The sequence below is a fragment of the Chiloscyllium punctatum genome, chromosome 23 (assembly GCF_047496795.1).
Source record: "Chiloscyllium punctatum isolate Juve2018m chromosome 23, sChiPun1.3, whole genome shotgun sequence".
In the NCBI taxonomy this organism is placed as follows: domain Eukaryota; kingdom Metazoa; phylum Chordata; class Chondrichthyes; order Orectolobiformes; family Hemiscylliidae; genus Chiloscyllium; species Chiloscyllium punctatum.
Window position 1 is genome coordinate 10,559,329 of NC_092761.1, and position 23,772 is coordinate 10,583,100.

Here is a 23,772-nt window from a genome sequence, read left to right on the forward strand (position 1 = left end):
CCCCCTCTCCTTCGCCCTCTCCTTACCGACTATCTCCTTCCCACCTCTTCTTCCCCCCATATCCTACCCCCCTCTCCTTCCCCTTCCTTCCACCCCCTCTCCTTCCCCCCACCTCCTTCCCCATCTCCTTCGCCCCTCTCTCCTTCCCCTCATCTCCTTCCCTCCCTCCTTCCCCCTTCCCCATCTCCTTCCCCCTCTCCTTCCCCCATCTCCTTCCCACCCTCTCTTTCCCCCCCTTTTGCTTCGCCCCTCCTTTCCCCTTCCTTCCCACTCTCTCCCTCCTCCCGCCTTCACGCCCACTCCTTCGCCCCCTCTCCTTCCCTCTTTCTCCTTCCCTCCCCCTCTCGTTCCCCTATCTCCTTCCCCCCATCTCATTTCCCCGATCTCCTTCCCCTTCCCTCCCCCTCTCCTTCCCCCTTCTCCTTCTCCTCCCGTCCCGCATATCTCCTTCCACGTTCCTTCTCCCCTCTCGTTCCCCATCTCCTTCCACCTTCCTTCACCCCCATCTCCTTCCCCCATCTCCTTCCCTCCTCTCCTTCCCCCCTCCTTCCCCCGCCCTACTTCCCCCTTCCTTCCCCCTTCCTTCCCCCCACCTTCCCCCATCTCCTTCCCCCTTCCTTACCCCGCTCTCTTTCCCCCACCTCTTTCCCCCCTTCCTTACACCCCTCTCCTTCCCCCCATATCTCCTTCCCCTTCCTTCCCACCTTCCCCCCGCCTTCCTTCCCCCTTCCTTCTCCCCTCTCCTTCCCCTTCCTTCCTCCCCCTCTCCTTTCCCCTATCTCCTTCCCCCTTCCTTCTCCCCCTCCTTCCCTTCTCCTTCCCCCTTCCTTCCACCACTCCATCCCCTTCCTCCCCCCCTCTCCTTCCCCCTCTCTCCTTCCAGCCTCTCCTTCCCCCCAATCTCCTTCCCAGCTCTCCTTCCACCCCCCTCTCCTTCCCCCCATCTCCTTCCCCTCTCCTTCCCCAATCTCCTTCCCACCTCTCCTTCCACCCCCTCTCCTTCCCCCATCTCCTTCCCCCTCTCCTTCCCCCAATCTCCTTCCCACCTCTCCTTCCCCTCATCTCCTTCCCCCTTCCTTCCACCCTATATCCTTCTCCCCATCTCCTTCCCCCTTCCTTCCCCCCTCTCCTTCCCCCCTCTCCTTCGCCCTCTCCTTACCCACTATCTCCTTCCCACCTCTTCTTCCCCCATATCCTTCCCCCCTCTCCATCCCATTCCTTCCACCCCCTCTCCTTCCCCCCACCTCCTTCCCCCATCTCCTTCCCCCCTCTCCTTCTCCCCTCTCCTTCCCCCTTCCTTCCACCCCCTCTCCTTCACCCCATCTCCTTCGCCCCTCTCTCCTTCCCCTCATTTCCTTCCCTCCCTCCTTCCCCCTTCCCCCATCTCCTTCCCCCTCTCCTTCCCCCATCTCCTTCCCACTCTCTCCTTCCCCCACTTCTGCTTCGCCCCCTCCTTTCCCCTTCCTTCCCACTCTCTCCCTCCCCCCGCCTTCACCCCCTCTCCTTCGCTCCCTCTCCTTCCCCCTTTCTCCTTCCCTCCCCCTCTCGTTCCCCCATCTCCTTCCCCCATCTCATTTCCCCCTATCTCCTTCCCCCTTCCTTCCCCCATATCCTTCCCCATCTCCCTCTGCCTTTCTTCCCTCCTCTCCTTCCCCTCTCTCCTTCCCCCCTCTCCTTCCCCCCATCACCTTCCCACCTCTCCTTCCACATCCACTTCCGCCCTCTCCTTCCCCTTCATTGCACATCCTCTCATTCACCTCCATCTCCTTCCCCCGTAGCTCCTTCCCCCCTCCTTCTCCACTCTCCTTCCCCTTCCTTCCACCCCCTCTCCTTCCCCCATCTCCTTCCCTCCCCTCTCAGTCCCCACTATCTCCTTACCCCCTCTCCTCCCTCTCTCCTTCCCCCCTCTCCTTCCCCCTTCCTTCCCCCCCTCCTTCCCCATCTCCATCGCCATTCCTTCCCCCCACTCCTTCCCCCCATATCTCCTACCCCCTTCCTTCCCCCTTCCCCCGCCTTCCTTCCCCTTCCTTCCCCACCCTTCCTCCCCTCCCCTTGACCCAACTCCTCCCCCATCTCCTTCCCCCTCCTTCCCCACACTCTCGTTCCACCCCTCTCCTTCCCACCCCCTTCCCCCTTCTCCTTCCCCCTTCCTTCCCCCCTCTCCTTCCCCCATCTCCTTCCCCCTTCCTTACCCCCTCTCCTTCCCCATCTCCTTCCCCTTCCATCCCCCATCTCCTTCCGCCTTCCTTCCCCTTCTCCTTCCCCGTCTCTCCTTCCCCCTCTCTTCTTCCTCCCTCTCCTTCCCCATTAACTCCTTCCCACCTCTCCTTCCCACATCCACGTCCGCCCTCTCCTTTCCCGTCCTTCCACATCCTCTCCTTCCCCCCATCTCCTTCCCCGTAGCTCCTTCCCCCTCTCCTTCTCTACTCTCCTTCCCCCTTCCTTTCACCCCCTCTCCTTTCCCCCATCTCCTTCCCTCCCCTCTCCTTCCCCACTATCTCCTTACCCCCCTCCTTCTCCCTCTCTCCGTCCCCCATCTCATTCCCCTTCCTCCCCCCTCTCCTTGCCCCCCTCTCCTTCCCCTCATATCCTTCCCACCTCTCTTTTCCCATCCACTTCCGCCCTTCCCCTCATTCCAACCCCCCTCTCCATCCCTCAACTCCTTCCCTTCCTTCCCACCCTCTCCTTCCCCCCCTTCTTCACCCACCTCTCCCACCCCCTCTCCTTCCCCCTTTCGCCTTCCCACCCCCTCTCTTCTCCCCATCTCCTTCCCCCTATCTCATTCCCCCTATCTCCTACCCCCTTCCTTCCCCCTCTCCTTCCTTCTTTCCCCCCTCTACTACCCTCTTCTCTTTCCCCCTTCCTTCCCCCTCCTTCCCCATCTCCTTCCCCTCCCCTCCCTCCTATCTCCTACCCCTTCCTTCCCCCCTTCCCCAATCACCATCACCCCTCTCCTTCCCCTCTCTTTCCCTCTTTCTTCCCCCCTCTCCTCCCCCATCTCCTTCCCCCTTCCTTCCCCCCTCTCCTTCCCCCATCTCCTTCCCCCTTCCTTCCCCCCTCTCCATCCCCTCTCCTTTCACCCCCTCCTTCCCTCCTATCTCCTTCCCCTTCCTTCCCCCCTCTGTCCCCCCTATCTCCAACCCCCTTCCTTACCCCCCTACTTCCCCATCTCCTTCCCCCCTCCTTCCCCCATCTCCTTCCACCCCTCTCCTTCCCCTTCTCCTTTCCCCTTCTCCCCCTCTCTTTCCCCCTATCTCGTTTCCCCATCCTTCACCCCCTCTCATACCCCCTATCACCTTCCCCCTCTCTCCTTCCCCCCTTCCTCCCCTCTCCTTCCCCCCTATCTCCTTCCCCCCTCTCCTTCCCCCCTCTCCTTCACTCCCCACCTCCCCCTCTCCTTCTCACCTCCTTCACCTCCTCTCCTTCCCTTCTATCTCCTTCCCCCTTCTCCTTTCCCCTTCCCCCTTCCTTTCCCCCTCTCCTTCCCCCATCTCCTTCCCACTCTCCTTCGCCCCCCTATCCTTCGCCCCATTCTCCTTCGCTCCCTCTCCTTCACCCCTGTCTCCTTCGCCACTATCTCCTTCCCACCCCTCTCAATCCCTCCCACTCCTTCCCCCATCTCCTTTCCTCTTCCTACTACCCTCTCCTCCCCCATCTCCTTCCCCCTTACTTCCCCCATCTCCTTCCCTATTCCGTCCCCCCTCTCCTTCCCCCCTATCTCCTTCATCCCCCACTTCTTCCCACCATTTCCTACCTTGCCCGTTCCGTCCCCCCTCTCCTTCCCCACCTCTCCTTCCCCCCATCTCCTTCCTTTCCCCATCTCCTTCCCACCCCTCTCCTTGCCCCCATCTCCTCCAACCCTTACCCCCATCTCATTCCCCCCTCCTTCCCCCTTTCCTTCCCTCCCATCTCCTTCCTTCCACCTTCCTTCCCCCATCTCTTTACTTCCCCCTTCCTTCCTCATCTCCTTCATTCCCCCTCCTTCCCCCCTTTCGTTCCCCCATCTCCTTCTTTCCCACTTCCTTCCCCCCACTTCTCCCTCCATCTCCATCCTTCCCCCTTACTTCCCCCTCTCCTTCCCCATCTCCTTCCTTCCCCCTCCCATTCCCCCTTCCCCCTCCTACTTCCCGCATCTCCTTCCTTCCACCTTCCTTCCCCCCCTTCTCCTCCATCTCCTGCTTCCACCTTCCTTCCCCCTTCCTTCCCCTCTCCATCCCCCCTTCTCCTTCCTTTCCCCTTCCTTCCCCCTCTGATTCCTTCCCCCTTTCTTCCACCCTCCTTCCCCCTCTCCTTCCCCCATCTCCAGCCTTCCCCCCCTCCTTCCCCCATCTCCTTTCTTTCCGTCTCTCCTTCCACTATCTCCTTCCTTCCGTCTTCCTTCCCCCTCTCCTTCCTTCCCCCCTTCCTTCCCCCCTCCTTCCCCCTCTCCTTCCCCCATATCCTGCATTCCCCCTCTCCTTCCTTCCCCCTCTCCCTCCCCTCTCCTTCCTCCTCCCTCCTTCCTCCCCCCTCATTCCTTCCCCCTCCTTCCCCCACCTTCCCACCTCCTTTCCCCCATCTCCTTCCCCCTCCTTCCGCCCATCTCCTTCCTTCTCCCTTCCTTCCCCCTCTCCTTCCTTCCCCTTTCCTTTCCCCTCCTTCCCCTCCTCTCCTTCCTCCCATCTCCTGCCTTCCCCCCTCTCCTTGCCCCCATCTCCTTCCTCCCCCGTCCTTCACCTCCCTTTCCTTCCTTTCCCCATCTCCTACCTTCACCCCATCTCCTTCCTTCTCCCCCATCTCCTTCCTTCCCCTTCATTCCCCCCTCCTTCCCCCCTTTCCTTCCCTCCTCCTTCCCCTATCTCTCCTTCCCCCTCGCTCCTTCCCATTTCTTCCACTCTCTCCTTCCCCCTCTCCTTCCCCCTTCCTTCCCCTTTCTCCTTCCCCCTTCCTTCCCCTCTCTCCTTCTCCCCTCACTCTTTTCCCCTTTCTTCTGCTCTTTCTTTCTCCCTCCTTTCCCCCTCCTTCTCCCCTCTCTTGTTGCCCCTCTCCTTCCCCTCTCTCATTCTCCCCTCTCTCCTTTCCCCTTTCTTTCTCCCCTCTCTCCTTCTCCCCTCGCTCCTCTCCCCTTCCTTGCTCCTTCTTCCCGCCTCTCTCCTTCCCGCTCTCGTTCTCCACTCTTACCTCTCCCCTCTCTCCTTTCCCCTTCCTTACCCCCTCTCCTTCTCCCCCTCTCCTTCCCCTTCCTTCCTCCCTCTCCATCTCTCCTCTCTCCTTCCTCCTTCCTTCCCCTCTGTCCTTCTCTTCTGTCTCCTTCCCCCTTCCTTCCTCCCCCTCCTTCTCCCCTCTCCTTTTCCCCTCTCTCCTCCCCCCTTACTTCCCCTCTCTTCTTCTCCCCTCTCTCCTTCCCCCTCCTTCCACTCTCTGCTTCCCTCCTCTTTCCTTCCCCCCACTCTCCTTCTCCCCATCTCCTTCCCCCTTCCTTCCCCCTCTCCTTCCCCACTCTGTCCTTCTCCCCTCTCACCTCGGCCCTTCCTTGCCCTCTCTTCTTCCCTCTTCCTTCCTTTCTCTCCTTTACCGCCTCTCTCCTTCCCCCTCTCCTTCCCTCTTCCTTCTCCCTCTCTCTTTCCCCATTCATTATCCTCTCTCCTTCCGCCTGTCTCCTTCTCCCCTCTCTCCTTCCCCCTTCCTTCCCTCTCTCCTTCTCCCCTCTCTCCTTCCCTTTTTCCATCTCCTCTCCCCTTCCCCCTCTTCTCGTTCGCCCCCGTCTCCTTCCCCCCTTGCTCCTTCCACCCCTCTGTCCTACCCCACTCTCTACTTCCCCCTTTATTCCGGTCTCTCCTTCTCCCGTCTCTCCTTCTCCCCTCTCTCCTTCCCCCTTCGCTCCTTCCCCCTTCTCTCCTTCCCCTCTCCCCTTCCCTCCTCTCTCTTGTGCCCCCTCTCCTTCCCCCCGCTCCTTCCTCCCCTCTGTCCTTCCCCACTCTCTACTTCCCCCCACTCTCCTTCCGCCCTCTCCTTCTCCACATCTACGTTTCGCCCTCTCCTTCGCCCACCTTCCTCCCCCTCTCTTTCACTCCCTGTCCATTCGCCCTTCCCCCCTCTCCTTCCACCCTTCCCTTCTCTCCTTACCACACTCTTTCCCTCACTCTTGCTCCCTCTCTCCTTCACCCCCTCAGCATCCCCTCCCTCCCCGCTCCTTTCCCCTCTCTCCTTCCCCAATTCCTTCTGACATCTCTCCTCTCCACTCTCTGCCTCCATCTCCTTGCCCCTCTCCTTCCCCCTAATTCTCTCTCTACTTCTCGCATTCCACCACTTCTTTGCTCCTCTCCTTCTGCTGCTCTCCTTCCCCCGATTCTCAAACCACTCTCTCTCCTTCCCCCTTCCCATTTCTTCTTCCCCCGCTTCTTTCCCCGTCTCTACTTTCACCCTCTCTCTGTCAGCCCCCTTCCCCCACTCTCCTTCCCCCCTCTCCTTCCCCCCTCTCCTTTCCCTCTTTCCCTCCCTCTCCTTCCCCCTCTGCTTCCCCCTCACCTTATTCCATCTCTACTTTCATCCCCTCTCCTTCCCCTTTCCTTCCCCCCTCTCCACACCCCGTCTCTCCTTCCCCCCTCCTTCCCCACCTCTCCTTGCCCCTCTCTCCTTCCCCACCTCGCATTATACCCCTTCCCCCCTCCTTTACACCCTCCCTCCTCCCCCTCCTTCCCCCATCCCTCCCCCTCTCCTTCCCTGCTCCTCCCCCCCCCATCTTATCCCTCTATCACTCCCTCCTTTCCACACTCTCTCTGTCGATCTTGTGTTCTTTTACCCCTTTGTCTCAAACACAATCACCTTGTGCTGCAAAATATTTCCATCTCCCCCACTTCAAATAACCACGAATCACATTGCTGTTTGTGGGACGGTTTTATTTGTTAAAAATATCAACAAAAGAAACTGGAGAGGGTGTGAGAGAGGGGACAGAGAGAGAGAGAAAGAGAGAGAGAGAGACATACAGACAGACAGAGAGATCCCCTCCTAGATACTTAGAGAATTGAATTGAACGGGCCAACCTGTGTCTTATTTATGCGATTATCACATTCGATCACCCAGTCCTGTACACATCCCACATTACTCTGACATTAGAACAAGTCTTTGGGGAGAGTTTCTCACTTAAGGTTTTAATTCCCTTCTTGGGGAGTCTGGACTGTCAGACATTTTCTGCGGATTCAAATATTTGTATTAAATTGCAAGTCCCCAGTTACTTTAACCCCAGGCTTCAAATCTGTTTTAAAAATGACAGGGCCGCAATCTGACAGGAGCCAATTACCCAGAGGCCCCTAAAACCCAGGGTCCCCCAGAGGAGATTAAACGTCGGGGTAAATAAACACACAATTCACTGTGGGCCCCCACGGGGTGCAGCCTGTCGACCAGGCCTCAGGCCTCAGGCCCGTGCTCCCCCTCTGGAGGTTGTTCTTTCCTGGCCTCGAACATTTTGGTTCTTCACATTGCAGATTTCCAAACAAAGGTTCCTCGGAATAAAAGAGAGAAAAGATGAGTTGAAAGGGGGAGCGACAGCATTTTGAAGGCAAGCTTGAAATCCCACGTTTAAAATCACCCCCGCCCATCCCCAATGTATCAAAATATCTAACACAGTCAACAGTGAAACGTGGTGTGGGAGCAGATCTTCCCAGAGATTGGAGGAGGATAGTGAGGGAAAGGCATCAGATTCTTACACTCTGCAGTGATATGGGATCAATTGCCTTTTACTGAAAACAGTTCCCAACTTGTATGTGCATGTAGCTCCCTCCAGTCTGAAACCCTCGTTACCCTTTATCTTGTCTCCTCTCTCTGAGCCAATGGCATATTCATTCTGTTACTGAGCCTTTAGTCCCTTCAGACACAGCAAGATCCCACAAGTAGCAGTGGGACCACAGACAGATTGTGTTTTTCACTGATGCTGGTTAAGGGTTCAATTCTGGCTTCAGGATGACAGAGATCCTGCTGTTTGACAAATTCAAACCACTTCCCACTTTCTTTCTTCTCTACGCACTCTCTCTCTCTCTCTCTCTCCACCCTCCCCTTCTCCATCTCTCATCTTTTTCCCTTTCTCTGATTTAACCTTGTACATGATCATCTTTATCTTACCTTTTAAAAGATTGCAACATTTATATTTGACAATATTCCCTTTGATAAACAGTTTCCCAGCAGTCTCTGTGCAAGCAATGCTGTGGGCCATTGATGCACAGGGATATCCCACAGGGTGCTCCCTTCCTGCTCCAGAATATGCTCCAATCCCACTTTCTGTCCAACAAGAGACTGTGGATATCTTTGAGACTCCTGTTTTTTTTTAATATTCTCCATCCCAGGATTTAATTTTGTGGATGGTACTTTCTCGAAGAAAGTGATTGGAGCTGGGCGGTGATGGGATATTGGAGAGTCCCGTTCTCTCCCCCCTCTCCCAGATCCTGTCTCCCTTTCCCAGCCCAGCTACAAAGACACATCTTATCTCTCTATCGCTCCCTCCTTCCCACACACATTCCATATCTTTGTCTGCATCTTGTCTTTTTTTACCCCTTTGTCTCAAAAACAATCACCTTGTGCTGCAAAATATTTCCTTCTCCCCCACTTCAAATACCCACGAGTCACATTGCTGTGTGTGGGACGGTTTTATTTGTTTAAAATATCAACAGACGAAGCTGGAGAGGGGACAGAGAGAGAGAGAGAGAGAGAGAGAGAGAGAGAGAGAGAGAGAGAGGGAGAGATCCCCTCCCAGATACTCAGGGATTGGGCCAACCTGGGTCTTATTTATGGGATTATCACATTTGGTCACCCTTCTTGCAATGTAGGCCACTCTGCAGGTGGTTTGAGACACAGCAAGATACCACAAGTAGTATTACTCTGATATTAGAACAAGTCTTTGGGTAGAGTTTCTCATTTAAGGTTTTACTCCCCTCTTTGGGGGAGTCTTGTCTGTCAGACTCTCACTGGGGATTGATGTGTTGGTGTCAAATCCCAGACCCTGGTCATTTTAACCCCAGGCTTCAAACCTGTTTTAATAACAACAGGGCCACAATCTGACAGGAGCCAATTAACCAGAGGCCCCTAAAACCCAGGGTCCCCAAAAGGAGATTAATCCTTGAGGTAAAGAAACACAGAATCCCGCCCACATGGTGCAGCCAATCGACCAGGCCTCCGGCCTCAGACCGTGTCCCCTCTGGAGAAAGCTGTTGTTCAAAGGTCTCCTGATCCTAAAGTTTCTCTCTTTGAATCTTCAAGTGGCCCGTGGGAGGAAAGAGACAGCATTAGTTGAAAGGAGGAAAATCATTACAGAATGACTGCACAGCAAGATCCCAGGATTTCCTCTCTCAGTGACAGAGACAATCTCTCAGCAACGTCCAAACACAAATATATCGGGCAATGAGCTGTATTTTTATGCTAAAGCCTTGGAACAACTTTGAAATAATGGGTTAGCTGATTAAAACACTCACTGCCTGCAATGGTAGCATTGGGGAGCTGTTGCACAGCAAGATCCCACATGCACCAATTCAGCAGCAGCTCACTACTCTGAACATTTCTCCCCTCTGTGATGCTGCCTCAGTTTAATTATTTCCTGTCACCCAAGAATAAAACATTACAGCGACTTCACAATCTCAAAATACCTCTCCCTCTTGATCCCCTTCTGTTTCCCCTGCTCTCTCAATTTTTTAAACGTTTCGCTCACTCTCTTTCTCTCACTGTTGAATTATCTCATCCTGCCCTCTCGATAACCCACATCACTCTGACTTTATGAGAAGTCTTTAGAGAGGGTCACAGCATTTGGGTTTTAATTCACCCTCAGGGAGTCCTGCCTCTCAGATCCTGGCGATTGACATTCTTTACCCCAGGCTTCAAACCTGTTATAAAAATGACAGGACCACAATCCGACAGGAGCCAGTTTCCCAGAGGCCCCTAAAACCCAGGGTCCCCCCAGAGGAGATTAAACGTCGGGGTAAATAAACACAGAAATCACGTGGGCCCCCACGGGGTGCAGCCTGTCGACCAGGCCTCAGGCCTCAGGCCCGTGCTCCCCCTCTGGAGGTTGTTCTTTCCTGGACTTGAACATTTTGGATCTTCACGATGCAACTTTCCAAGGTTCCTCGGGTTAAAGAGAGAAAAGATGAGTTGAAAGGGGGAGCGACAGCATTTTGAAGGCAAGTTACACAGCAAGATTCCAGGGTTAAAAGCACCCCTGCCCATTGCCAATGTATTAATGTATCTAACACAGTCAGCAGTTAGGTTGGAACATGGTGTGGGAGCAGATCTTCCCAGGGTTTGGAGGAGGATAGTGAGGGAAAGGCATCAGATTCTTACACTCTGCAGTGACCTGGGATCAATTGCCTTTTACTGAAAACAGTTCCTAACTTGTATGTGCCTTTAGCTCCCTCCAGTCTGAAACCCTCATTACCCTATATCCTGTCTCCTCTCTCTGAGCCAATGGAGTCTTCATTCTGCTCCTGACCCTTCAGTCCCACTGGTATCATTTTTTCTCACCTTCTCTCATCCACGTGAAGGAATTGGACCATGACAATTCCATTTACACTGTCTCCCATCAATCTTCATAGGATCCATATCACAGAGGTTAGGCAGTGCTCCCAGCAAACACTCCCAGGGCAGAGGGAGCACATGGTTCCATACAAAATAAAGCCCCCATTAAACTGTCCCCATTTAAATCACCAGGGCTGGTAGAGAATGGGGTCAGATACAGAGTAAATCTCCCTCTACACTGCAGCATTTCAAATTCCCAGGCCACTTTGAGCTCGGCGTTAGGTACTGATTAAATCTCCCACTTCCCCCATCCTGTTCACATCAAACTCAATCAGGATCGCTCCATCACTGGGTTAGAAACAGAGGATGTGTCTGTTTGGATTTCAGCCCCAATCCAGTTGGTGTTGATCACGGCCTTGTGAAGTGTGTTTGGGAATGGGGAGGGAGCTGCTAGCAGGGTGATGGTGTGATAGTGGGGAGGTTAGCTGCCTTCCAAGCAGTTGACCCGGGTCCGATTCCCAGCCATCGCAGTGTTGTGGTTTGTTAACAGCCTTTTAAAGGTAAGACACTGGGATAAATCTTTCATTCCGTGGTAAAATGGATCTGTCAGATTGCTCCTTGCTTTTCCTGGCGATGGTTCCTGTGAATTGCAGTGTGGAACCGGGCAGCATTGCTCGGCATCTCGGAAGCTTTCCCCTCTGCTGCTTCCCATTTCTTATTGAAATATTGGGTGCAGCACAAGGATGGGTTTGTTTTGTTCGAAAAGTGAGAGACTGTTCCCGTCAAGAACCTGAAATAATTACAGAAGCCACTGAAAACACTGAACAGTTCCAACAGCTTCTGTAGTTGTGGGGAAAAGGATTAATGTGTCAAATCTATACAAGGATAAAATAAACTCCAGCCTCAAAACAATCAGAAATCCTGACTCTGCAAACATCCTTGTAAATCTTTTCTGAATCTTTACAAGTTTCACACCATTCTCCCGATAGCAGAAAGACCAGAATTGTGTGGTTTATGGAATGTTACTATATCCGAACAGTTGCTGTTTATAGTTAAATAATGTTCATTTAGTTCAGGTTTCCAATCACATTGTAACGCCTGACACTTGCCTTCAGGAAATCAGGAAAAGGGGTCTAGACCATTTTCTTAAGGTAGAGGAGTTTGGTCTGGTTCATAACATCCACAATGTCATCAATCCATGTCCCTCCAGCCCTGAGCAATGATGTTTACAGATTAATGGAGGATACACAGACACATTAATCGGGATTATCTTGGACAGGAGTCATTTGGGAATGATATTCCTCAGACCATCAACTCTCAGCTCGGCCAAGGATAAAGGCCAGGAATCCGGCACAATTGGGAAAAAGCCCATTTCCCGGGAAACTGAGAGGTCACTAACAGAGTGGGAGCTGGAGAGTCAGGGACAGAATAACAGGGACAGTCCGCTCTGTTCACTGACCCTTCACCCCTCAGTGAATCCAGTGCCAGGGATGACTGCTATTAGTCAGACTGACAGAATGTGATCAGATACACACACTGTCCTTCCACATCATCAATATCGCCCAGCTCCCACCCTGTCTCAGCTCATCTGCCCCTCTGCCATCTTCAGTATTTTAATCGGGGCAGCATTAAGTGCCGTGCTTTGAGCTGAGCTGTCTTACCTTCTGTACTCTCTCTCGAAACGGCTCCAATTCCCCCCGATCCCTCTCCGGTTTAAGATGCTCCTTGACATCTGCCCCAATGAATGAGGTAGACCGTCATCTGACCCAATATCCCCTTCGGTGGGTCAACATCTACTCTATTTAAAACAAGGAACTGCAGATCCTGGAGAGCTGACAGATAACACAGAATTTACTGGCGGGAATTAGTGGGAGCGGCCTCATTTGTGGGAGAAATCCGAGTGAACCTCTAGACACCAGGGATTGTCCTTCAGAACTGAAGGGAATCTGATGCTGATGCTGTCAGACCTGCTGAGCTCCCCCAGCAGTTTCTGTTTGTATTTCAGTCCCAATCCAATTGGTCCTGATCACGGCCTTGGGAATAGCTTGCCAATTACTGGGAAAGGATTGGACATGTCTCCTTCCCAGCAGTTAACCCGGACTCGAACCCCTGCCATCGCACTGTTGCACTTTGAAAGCAATCTTAAACGGGGAAAAACGACGAGATGGAATGAATGAGATTGGACTCTCCGAGGTTTCCCAAACATGGCCACATTAGGGGGGGGACAGGGTGGGTCCCACCTGCTATTACACTCTTAGAGCTGGTTTACAGGATTAGTGCTCATGTGCCTGAATGGGGTAGTTCAGCTGAGACATGATGCTCCGTAGAAATTCCCCAAGGTTCCTTCCAGAGCAGTTTCCAGACCCACGGCACTATCATGTGGAATGCTGAACACAGCAGATATACGGGAACACCACCAGATGACAATTCCACATCAAGCCACTCCCCACCCTGGCTTGGAAAAACATCTCAGTCCCACAAGTGCCATTGGTTGGAAATCCTGGAACTCCCTCCCTTACATCATTGTGGGTTTATCTGCACCAAATAAATGGCAGCAGTTCAAGGCAATAACACACCGTCACCTTCACCAGAGCAATTATATCTGAGCAATCTGTGGGGACCCAGCGGCAATGACCCAAACACATGAATGAATCATAAAATAAAGCTCAGTATTTGGGACCCGTGTGCTCCAGTGCTCAGCTTCTGAATAAATTGGGTCGATATTCTAGAATATTAAAAGGTGGTTTCATTGGAATGTCTCAGATTGTGAAGAGGCTGAGAGGGGAGATGCTGAGAAATTAATCCTGTTGGTCTGGGAATCTGAAACACGATAAGACAGTCTCAGGAGTTGCTTGAAAAGCTCAGCAGGTCTGTCAGTATCTGTGCAGAGAAATCAGCGTTAATGTTACAGCATCCGCAGTTCATTCGGGTTTGATTGCCATCCTCTCAGGGTAAGGGGTGGGTTATTTGGGACTGAGATGAGGAGACAGCGCTTCACTCTAAGGCTCTGTCAGACCTGCTGAGATTCCCCTGCAATTTCTTGTTTGGATTTCAACCCCAATCCAGTTGGTGATGATCACGGCCTTGTTAAGTGTGTTTGGGAATGGGGAGGGAGCTGCTAGCAGGGTGCTGTTGGGATAGTGGGGAGCATAGCTGGATTCCAAGCAGTTAATCCGAGTTCAATTCCTGGCCATCGCAATGCTGCCGCTTTAAAATCGGTTTCTAAATGAAAGCGACTGGGATATAACCGGATCTTTCAGATTGTTCCGTGCTTTTCCTGGCGATGGTTCCTGTGAATTGTAGTGTGGAACCGGTCAGAATTGCTCGGCATCTCGGAAGCTTTCCCCTCTGCTGCTTCCCATTTCTTATTGAAATATTGGTTGCAGCACAAGGATGGGTTTGTTTTGTTCGAAAAGTGAGAGACTGCTCCCGTCAGGAACCTGAAATAATTACAGAAGCCTCTGGAAACACTGAACAGTTCCAACAGCTTCTGTAGTGGTGGGGAGGGAGGGTTAATGTCTCAAATCTGCACAAGGATAAAATAAACTCCAGCCACAAACAGTCAGAGTTCCTCAGTTTTATGAACATCCGCATAACATTTTTTCTGAGCCATCAATTCCCCTTAAACCCTTCCAATGTGGAATAGCATCTTTCTGATTCTCACTTTGAGAGATGTCCCTCAGTGAGCTCCTCCACCATTCTTTCCATTTCACTGGGGACCCACGATCCACAGTCTCCAATCAAATGCCCTGAACTCAGACACACAGAGATCTTAAAGAGTGACACAATGCAGACAGGAAGTTGATTTAAATTCTGTTTCTGCGTGCAATCTTCACTCAGTGAGACAGAGTCAGGTATTCAAGGCTCAAACAAGAGCTGGATTCTGCTTCTGGTGATTGTCTTCATTCAGTGAGAAGGAGGGCCGTGGGCCGGAAGGAGCTCATCATTGTGCTTCGGGTTGTCTGCTCAGTCTGCAGCATTGCAGGCCGTGGGAGCAGGGCAGTGGGAAAGGTACCTCGTGTGGACTGCAATAGGACTTTCCACACATTGTTCCAGGCCAGTTACAGAGCTCCAGGAATTCTGAATGAGGATCGGAAAAATGCATTGATTGAAGAAGAAGGATCAGGAAAACAGGATAAAGCTGATGAGATCAGCAGGATTTCTCGGTCTAACTCTGTACCATACTTTATTTACTACTTCATAAATCTGCAGTCCAGAGCTCAACCCACTCAGAGCAATGTAAGCTCAGAAACAAATCATTCAGTCCAACACATCCATGCCGAACTGATGTCCGATGTAAATCTCATCCTATTTGTCAGAATTTGGTTCATGTTCCTCTGAAGCCTTTTTAATTCCTACATCCACCCAGACACTTTTTAAATGTTGTAATTGTACCAGCCTCCACTACTTCATCTGGCAGCTCATGCACACAGTGCCCTCTGCGTGAAAAATGTTCCTTTTAGGCCCCTTTTATGTTTCCCCGCTCAACTTTAACATATGCCATCTGCTTCTGGACTCCCCACCACAGGGAAACAACCTTGCCTTTTTACCCTATTGAGGGTCCTTCATGATTTTGTGAACCTCTATAAGGTTACCCCTCAGCCACCGACGCTCCAGGGATAATAGTCCCAACCTATACAGTCTTACCCTCCAGCATTCGCCCTCCAACCTTGGCAACATCCTTGTAAACCTTTTCTAAACACTTTAAAGTTTCACAACATCCTTCTTAAAGGAGGGAGTCCAGAATTGCACATTATATACCAAAAGTGGCCGAACCAATACTGCAGCATGGTCTCCGAACTCCTTTACAGAATTAACTGAGCAATAAAGACAAAAATGACAAACGCTTTCTTCCCTGTCCTATTGAAATGTTAGTCCACATTCAACGATCTATGATGCTGCACTCCAGGTCTATTTGTTTAGCAACATCCCTCGTACCTTGTCCATTCAGTGTAAATGTCCTGCTCTGTTTTGCTTTCCAAAATGCAGAACCTCACATTTATCTAAATTAATCTCCATCTGCCACTCCTCAGCCCATTGGCCCATCTGATCAAGATCCCGTTGTCCTCTGAGGTAACCATCTTCACTGTCCTCCACACCTCCAATTTTACTGTCATTTGCAAACTTACTATCCATTCGTCCTATGGCCACATCCAAATCATTTATATAAATGACAAAACAACAGTGGACCCAGCACCAATCCTTGTGGCACACCGCTGGTCACAGGCCTTCAGTCTGAAAAGCAACCCTCCCCCACCACCCTCTGTCTTCTACCTTCGAGCCAGTTCTCTCCCCAAAGGGTAATTCTACTGCCACAACATACACGTTTAAAATTATGACACCAGTTTCAAAAGTGTAACAAGAGCCTATTCCTGATTGGGGAATCGGGGCCAGGGAATCAATAAAATGAAATGTTGCAAGGTTCGGTAAATTGGAGATTCAGTTCAGTGCATCACTAAATGAAAACAATTCAGCAGGGCAATCGTACGTGGAAGAAGTGATTCAGGGAACAATTAAATGGAAGGAATGGATGCAGGGCAACAATAATTAGAGAATCTATGCAGCGGCTTAGATCTAAATTGGGCAGGATAATACTAAAAGGGAGAGTAGGTGCAGTTTCAGGATTTGTGCAGGATTGTTAAATGGGAGAAATGGTGCAGACCAGCGGAGTCATAAACAGTCATACAATCACAGAGATGTACACCATGGAAATAGACACTTCAGTTCAACTTGTCTATGACTCAGTCTTAGAATTCTGCCAGTGCTCCACAAAAATGGAGAATCATTCCAAGGAACTACTAAATGGAAGGATTGGGCAAGGGCTTATCGAAATAAGAGAATTGGGATTGGGGCATCTGATATTGTCAAATTAGTGCAGTTAGAACTAAATGTGAGAGTTTCAGTTTCTCAGTGAATGGGAGAATTTGTGCAGTGTAACACTAAATGGGAGAATTGGGACATGATAATGCTTTATGTGGGAATGAGAGTAGGGCACCCCTAAATTGGGCGAGGGCATCAGTCGGTATGAGGATTGGTGTCAGGCAAAACTGAATGGAGAACTTGTTCAGGACGTCAGTAATTGAGGGAAATGGTGCGAGGCAACACTGGATTGAAGAATTGATGCGAGATATCAGTAAATGAGAGAGCTGGTGCAAAGTGGAGCTAAATTAGAGAATTGGTGCATGGCGACAGTAAATGGGAGAATTAGAGTAGCGCACCGTTAAATGGTAGAATCGGGCTCGGGCATAAATAAATGGAAGGCTTAGTACAGGGACATGAACAAATGGGAGATTTGGTGGGAAACAATAAATGGGAGATTGGTGCACAGTGCCGTTGCATTAGAAAATTGATGGGAGTGCCAATATATTGGAAAATTGGAGCAGAGCATGTCTAAATTGGGGAATAGGGGCCAGGGAAACAATAAAAAGAAGAAATGTTACAAGCATCGGTAAATTGGAGATTCAGTTCAGTGCATCACTAAATGAAAAAAAAACACAGCAAGACAACCGTACGTGGAAGATGTGTATCAGGGAACAACAAAATGGAAGGAATAGATACAGGGCAACAATAATTGGAGAATTCATGCAGGTGCCATTAAATTCGAAGTGGGAGGATTGAGGCAGGATAACTTCAGTGGGTGAGTTGGTGAAATTCCAGAATTAGTGCAGGATTGGTAAATGGGAGAATTGGTGCAGGGAAGCGGAGCACTAATTACAGCCTTAGAGATGTACAGCACGGAAACAGATCCTTCGATCCAACTTGTCCACGCCTAAATTTAAGAATTCTCCACTAAATTGGAGAATCATTGCAAGAAACTACGAAATGGAAAAGTTGGGATAGAGCTTATCGAAATGTGAGAGTTTGCAAGAGGGCATCAGATAATGGGTGAATTAGTGCAGTTCACCACTAAATGGGTGAGTTATGCTGTGTTGCACTAAATGGGAGAATTGGGGCAGGGAGATTTAGAGTAGCGCACCCCTAAATTGGGCGACGGCATGAGTCAGTATGAGGATTGGTTTAAGGCAACACTGAGTGGAGAACTTGTTCAGGACGTCAGTAAGTGGGGGAAACGGTGTTAAACAACACTGAATTGGAGAATTGGTGTGGGGCATCAGGAAATGAAAGACCTGGTGCAGGGAGCTGATAACTTCGAGAATTGGAGCAAATGGGAGAACACGGGCAGTGAATCAGGAAAGAGGACAAATGTTGCAAAGGGTTAGTGGTCGAGATTCAATACAGTGCACCACAAAATGGGGGTGTTGGTGCAGTTCACCACGAAAGGGGGGATATTTGCAGTTTGGGCAATTTGTAGATATGATGCATGGATAGCCAAGATTAGAGAATTCTGTCAGCGGTCTACTAAACGGGAGAATTGTTGCAGGGAAATACTGAATGGAAGACCTGGAGCTCAATTACAGAATGGGTGTATGGCACCAGGAAATGGGAGAATTATGGTAGCGCACCCTTAAATGGGAGAATCGGGCTCGGGCATCAGTAAGTATAAGAGGTAGTACAGGAGTATGAGTCAATTCGAGATTTGGTGGGTTTCACTAAATGGGAGATTCGGTGCATAGTGTCATTACATTGGAAAATTGGTGGGAGTGTCTGTACATGAGATAATTGGAGTAGAGCATGTCTAAATTGGGGACTAGGGGCCAGGAAATCAATAATAAGAAATGTTGCAAGCATCGGTAAATGGGAGAGTCAGGTCAGTGCATCACTAAATGAACAAATATAATCAGCAGGGCATCCGTACGTTGGAAATGTGTATCAGGGAACAACTAAATGGAAGCAATTGATGCAGAGCAACAATAATTGGAGAATTCATGCAGGTGCCGTTAAATTCTAAGTGGGAGGACTGGGGCAGGATAACCTCAATGGGTGAGTTGGTGAAATTCCCGAATTAGTGCAGGATTGGTAAATGGGAGAATTGGTGCATGGAAGCGGAGCACTAATTACAGCCTTAGAGATGTATAGATCGGAAACAGATCCCTCAGTCCAACCCAAATTTTCACGCCCAAATTTAAGAATTCTGTAAGCTCTACACTAAATTGGAGAAGCATTGCAATAAAATACAAAATGTATAAATTTCGAAAGGGCTGATCGAAATGTGGTTTTTTCAACAGGACATCAGATAATGGGTGAATTAGTGCAGTTCAGTGCGAATTGGGTGAGTTATGCTGTGTTGCAACTGCATGGGAGAATTGGGGCAGGACAATACCTTTTGGGAGATTTAGAATAGCGCACCCCTAAATTGGGCAAGGGCATCAGTCAGTATGAGGATTGGTTTAAGGCAACACTGAGTGGAGAACTTGTTCAGGACATCAGTAATTGTGGGAAATGGTGCTAAGCAACACTGAATTGGAGAATTTGTGTGGGGTATCCGGAAATGAAAGACCTGGTGCAGGCTGCCAATAACTTCGAGAATTGGAGAAACTGGGAGACCCCGCGCAGTGAATCAGTAAATAGGACAAATGTTGTTCAGGATTAGTGGTCAAGATTCAATACAGTGCACTACGAAATGGGGGAGTTGGTGCAGTTCACCACTGAAGGGAAGATATGTGAAGGATCGGTAATTTGGAGATTTGATGCAGGGTTCTCCAAGATTAGAGAATTCTGACAGCAGACTACTAAATGGGAGAATTGTGGCAGGATAATACTAAATTGAAGACCTGGTGCACAGTGGAGCTAAATTCGAGAATGGGTGCATGGCACCAGGAAATGGGAGAATTAGAGTAGCGCACACTTAAATGTTCTAATCGGGGTCGGGCGTCAGTAAATGGAGGAATTAATACAGGGATATGAGGAAAAGGGAAATTTGATGGAAACACTAAATGGGAGAATCAGTGCAGATTGACATTCCGTCAGAACATTGGAGAGAGTGCCAACGTATTTTCTATAATACAGGAGGAAGTAGTGACGCTGCTCCAGCTCCTTTATTTTCTATAATACAGGAGGAAGCAGTGACGCTGCTCCAGCACCTTTATTTTCTATAATACAGGGGGAAGCAGTGACGCTGCTCCAGCTCCTTTATTTTCCATAATACAGGAGGAAGCAGTGACGCTGCTCCAGCTCCTTTATTTTCTATAATACAGGAGGAAGCAGTGACGCTGCTCTAGCTCCTTTATTTTCTATAATACAGGAGGAAGCATAGACGCTGCACCAGCTCATTTATTTTCTATAATACAGGAGGAAGCAGTGACACTGCTCCAGATCCTTTATTTTCTATAATACAAGAGGAAGCAGTGACACTGCTCCAGCTCCTTTATTTTCTATAATACAGGAGGAAGCAGTGACGCTGCTCCAGCTCCTTTATTTTCCATAATACAGGAGGAATTAGAGACGCTGCTCCAGCTCCTTTATTTTCTAAAGTACAGGAGGAAGCAGTGACACTGCTCCAGCTCCTTTATTTTCGATAATACAGGGAGAAGCAGATACGCTGCTACAGCTCCTGTATTTTCTATAATACAGGAGGAAGCAGAGACGCTGCTCCAACTCCTTTATTTTCTGTAATACAGGAGGAAGCGGTGACGCTGCTCCAGCACCTTTATTTTCTATAATACAGGAGGAAGCAGAGATGCTGCTCCAGCTCCTTTATTTTCTATAATACTGGAGGAAGGAGAGACGCTGCTCCAACTCCTTTATTTTCTGTAATACAGGAGGAAGCGGTGACGCTGCTCCAACTCCTTTATTTTCTATAATACAGGAGGAAGCAGAGACGCTGCTCCAGCGCCTTTATTTTCTATAATAGAGGAGGAAGCGGTGACGCTGCTCCAACTCCTTTATTTTCGATAATACAGGAGGAAGCAGAGATGCTGCTCCAGCTCCTTTATTTTCTATAATACTGGAGGAAGCAGTGACGCTGTTCCAGCTCCTTTATTTTCTATAATACAGGAGGAAGCAGTGACGCTGCTCCAGCTCCATTATTTTGTATAATACAGGAGGAAGCAGTGACGCTGCTCCAGCTCCTTTATTTTCTACAATGCAGGAGGAAGCAGAGACGCTGCTCCAGCTCCTTATTTTCTATAATACAGGAGGAAGCAGAGACGCTGCTCCAACTCGTTTATTTTCTATAATACTGGAGGAAGCAGAGACGCTGCTCCAGCGCCTTTATTTTCTATAATAGAGGAGGAAGCGGTGACGCTGCTCCAACTCCTTTATTTTCGATAATACAGGAGGAAGCAGATATGCTGCTCCAGCTCCTTTATTTTCTATAATACTGGACGAAGCAGTGATGCTGTTCCAGCTCCTTTATTTTCTATAATACAGGAGGAAGCAGTGACGCTGCTCCAGCTCCTTTATTTTGTATAATACAGGAGGAAGCAGTGACGCTGCTCCAGCTCCTTTATTTTCTATAATACAGGAGGAAGCAGTGACGCTGCTCCAGCTCCTTATTTTCTATAATACTGGAAGAAGCAGAGACGCTGCTCCAGATCCTTTATTTTCTATAATACAGGAGGAAGCAGAGACGCTGCTCCAGCTCCGTTAATTTCTGTAATACAGGAGGAAGCAGTGACGCTGCTCCAGCTCCTTTATTTTCTATAATACAGGAGGAAGCAGTGACGCTGCTCCAGCTCCTTTATTTTCTGTAATACAGGAGGAAGCAAAGACGCTGCTCTAGCTCCTTTATTTTCTGAAACACAGGAGGAAGCAGTGACGCTGCTCCAGCTCCTTTATTTTCTATAATACAGGAGGAAGCAAAGACGCTGCTCTAGCTCCTTTATTTTCTAAAACACAGGAGGAAGCAGTGACGCTGCTCCAGCTCCTTTATTTTCTATAATACAGGAGGAAGCAGTGACGCTGCTCCAGCTCCTTTATTTTCTATAAGACAGGAGGAAGCAGTGACGCTGCTCCAGCTCCTTTATTTTCTATTATACAGGAAGAAGCAGAGGCGCTAGAGTAATTTCGGTTGTCTGGTCTGCCGGGACGAGCTGGAACAGAGGGTCTGTTTCTGTGCTCGGCACCTCCGAAATCCTGATGAAGGACCTTTGCCCGAAACTTCGATTTTCCTGCTCCTCGGATGCTGCCTGACCTGCTGTGCTTTTCCAGCGCCACTCTGATCTAAGCTCTGAAATGCACTCTTTCAGAGTTCCATCAACCTCATCTCATGCACTTCTCATTCAGGTGACTTCTCCTGCCTTCCGAAGGTACACAAATCTAACACACCCGGATGTCCCATCATATTAGGCAATAGGACCGATGTGTGAACCTCACTGCCGATGTCAAATGCATCTTGAAACCCATGAGGCAGGGAACCCCCAGCTTCTGCCACGACAGAACATTGGGACACAGGCAGATTTCAACCTCACACCTTCAAGGCTGAATCTGAGCTGAGGGGGCACCTATTGTTAAAGATTTACCTGGGAATTTAGCTATTTTTACATATGGTTTACAAATGAAAGAACAAAATCTAACATGGTATTTCTAACAGAATACAGACTGAACAGACAATACACTTTTAATTTTAAAAAATTCATTTCAGTGGCATTCCTCTGTAATCTTTTACTATAAATTCTGTGTCTGTGATGTTATGCTCCACGTCCAACTGATGAAGGAACAGCGCTCCAAAAGCTGGTACTATCAAATAAACCTGTGACTATAACCTGATGTTGTGTGATTATTGAAATTTGTCCATCCCAGTCCAACACCAGCACCTCCAAATCTTTACTACATATTGTTTACACTAACTCACACGCAGTTCAGGTCAGTTTAGCACAATGACCCTGTTCCTCTTTCTGTGAGGTTCCCTGTGTATATTAACAGAGTTAATGGGCCCTGAGAGGATGAATACATTGTCTTTATCCTGTCAGTTTAAACAGTTGAACATATCAGTTTGAAGCCAATGGAAGAGGAGATTGTCTTTTTCTGTACAATTTCAGTGCAGAACGTTCAGCCATAAACTGTCTTTGCAAAAGTGGGGATTGAAGGCAATTCTCACTGAGCAACATTAATACAGAAAACAGAATTCCGAGTTCCTGTTATCAATTGGTGAAGGAACTGGGATGAGAAAACCACTTGTGGTGTGGTGCCGTGCCTCAGTTTGTGAACTTGTCTCCATCATAAACAGCCCACCAAATTTCACATCGTCGTGGTGCCTGTGTATTTTACCAAATGCATGGTTGTTTCAACATCTCCCAAGTCAGCGTTGCTCATTAGTCAACCATGCGTCCTGTTTGAGTGACAGCCTGTTTTGGTGATCCTGATCTGCTCCCTGGTTAGTTCCTCCAGTGGATATTGTTTATTCCGAACTATTAATTCAATCTGGAGTTTCCTTCCTGTGTTTGACAAGAACTTCTGCTTCTCCTCCTCCTTTATTACGCCCCGTTCATTTCCAGTTTGTTGGGAATAACGAGGTGAGCCAGGAGACATGGCAGACTCGCCGGTGAATGTTGTAGTAATGGCGCAGACACTAAGAGCTGTTCACCCTAATTCTCTGCTGTCAACATTCATTCATTCCACACCAGCAGGAAATACTTCATTGCTGTCCTATCGTTGTGGTTTGCCCTGTGATTGTGGTTTCTTTTCTTGTGGATTATGAAGTCTATTTAGAACTCAAAAGAATCATAATATTTTGAGGAAGGAATGACTCCTCACCTCAGGCATAAGTGCCAGACACATTATTCGGAGAATGTGAGCCCAATCCCACACATGCTACCGAGGGGGCAGAAAGCCTGTTCGCTGGTCCACTCTCAATTTGTCTCCGAATGTCAGACTTTTCAAAGATCAGAAATGGGAAATGAGGAATATGGGCAGACCGAGAGTCCGAGAATGTGAAAGAGGGTCAGGTACATTCACAGAGAAAGAAAGAAATATGGAGACGCATATTGAGGGAGATACTGAAAGGACCAATTCTCCAATCGACATGGCTGCTGACTGACAGAAACAAATAGGAATAAAAAGGTAACTATTAAGCACAGCCTTTCACCAGCTCCGGGCAACGGAAGGATTCTGACAGCCAACAAAGTCATTTTGAATTTTCAATATTGACGGTTGGAAGCTAATGAAAGATTTTGATAAATATTCTGACAGGGAAAACTGATCATTTTACCAAAAATAAAGTACAGAAATGTAGAAGTAACCTCGCTCTGCCGATATGAAGCGTTAACTCTGTTTCTGTCCACTGTCCTACTGAGTTTTTCTTTCAAATCTTGGTTTTGGTTCAGATTTCAAAAATCTGCAGTACTTTGTTTCATGTTATTCTTAACAACGTTTGGGAAAAAACCAATGACCTGACGGCTTCAGAAACTCGGTCAGAAATAATGTTAGCAAGATATCTTTGCAGAACACATCGCCCAT